Source organism: Myxine glutinosa, unplaced genomic scaffold, assembly GCF_964187855.1.
Source record: "Myxine glutinosa unplaced genomic scaffold, kmMyxGlut1.1 SCAFFOLD_1685, whole genome shotgun sequence".
Taxonomy (NCBI): Eukaryota; Metazoa; Chordata; class Myxini; order Myxiniformes; family Myxinidae; genus Myxine; species Myxine glutinosa.
The window spans coordinates 56,204-57,722 of record NW_027617780.1 but is presented as its reverse complement, the minus strand read 5'-3'; positions in this window follow the sequence as shown (position 1 = coordinate 57,722).

The following is a 1,519-nucleotide window of genomic DNA, read 5'->3' as shown; positions in this document are numbered from 1 at the left end:
ACCTGTTGGCTTGACGCACGCAACAATCGGCATATTGCTCGCCAGGTCTTCTCCAGACACGCTCACGCCCATCAGGACTGTCCACACAGAACCTTGACTCATCGCTGAAAGTGACCTTGTTCCACTGCGCCAAGATCCACCGCTGATGCTGCTGGCACCATCTCTGTCGGTTGCGGCGATGGGCAGCCGTCATCACAGGGCCTCTGTATGGTCTTCTGGCAGTCAGACCATAGTCATGCAGTCGTCTTCGTGCAGTATCATTGGAGATCCGTGGGTTTGCACGCCCCGGAGTTTCTGCCGCAGTGCGGGATGCTGGACGGAATCGATCCCACAGGTGACTTCGGACCATCTGCCTGTCCTGCCTTGCAGTGGTGACTCTTGGCCTCCCTGATCGAGGTCTGTCATCTGCAGAGTTGTGGAGGGTGTCTCTGTCCACCAGGGCCGATATTGTCTGGTGTGAACAGCCAAGGTGACGTGCCACCTCACGGTAGCTCAGTCTGCCTTGCAGCATGCCCAGGGCACGCTGCCGTTGATCCCTTGACAATCGTGGCATGTTGATTGAAATGCCCATTTTGCACTGGCCTTTTTAAAGCCAATATCAAGACATCACGTGCAGCTCATTAAAATCATCCCGTACCCCTTGGCTAATCACTGACAGTCAAAACGGCTGTTCAACAGCTGTGCTATGAAGTGACCATTGAAGGTTCAAGTGACCATCCGTGACCGTTTTCTCTGACAGTGAGGACACTATTGTCCACAAATAAGTTCACACATTTACTACACGCAGTGTTATTGTTGATATTTAAAGGTTTCAAAGGTGGTAAGTTTCTTTTGCGTTTTCGGTCTTTTTGAAGTTGGTCAAAATGGTCAAATGTTTCAGTCAAAATGCCCATTTTGCACTGGCCTTTTTAAAGCCAATATCAAGACATCACGTGCAGCTCATTAAAATCATCCCGTACCCCTTGGCTAATCACTGACAGTCAAAAGGGCTGTTCAACAGCTGTGCTATGAAGTGACCATTGAAGGTTCAAGTGACCATCCGTGACCGTTTTGTCTGACAGTGAGGACACTATTGTCCACAAATAAGTTCACACATTTACTACACGCAGTGTTATTGTTGATATTTAAAGGTTTCAAAGGTGGTAAGTTTCTTTTGCGTTTCAGTATATATATATATAATATATATATCTACTCACCCATTCCCGGACCCGTGACCACATCACCCCCGTCCTTTACAAGCTTCACTGGCTCCCCATCTCCCAGAGAATCCAGTACAAAATCCTCCTCTTGACCTACAAAGCCCTCCATAACCTGCCCCATCCTACCTGGCTGACCTCCTCTCCAGACACACTCCCACCCGCAACCTCCGCTCTGCTGGTACCAACCTCCTGACCCCCCCCCCCCCCATCCGGACCAAATTCAGATCCTGGGGGGACAGGCCCTTCTCCATCGCTGCTCCCACCCTCTGGAACTCACTACCTCACACCATCAGAGACTCCTCCTCACTCACCACATTCAA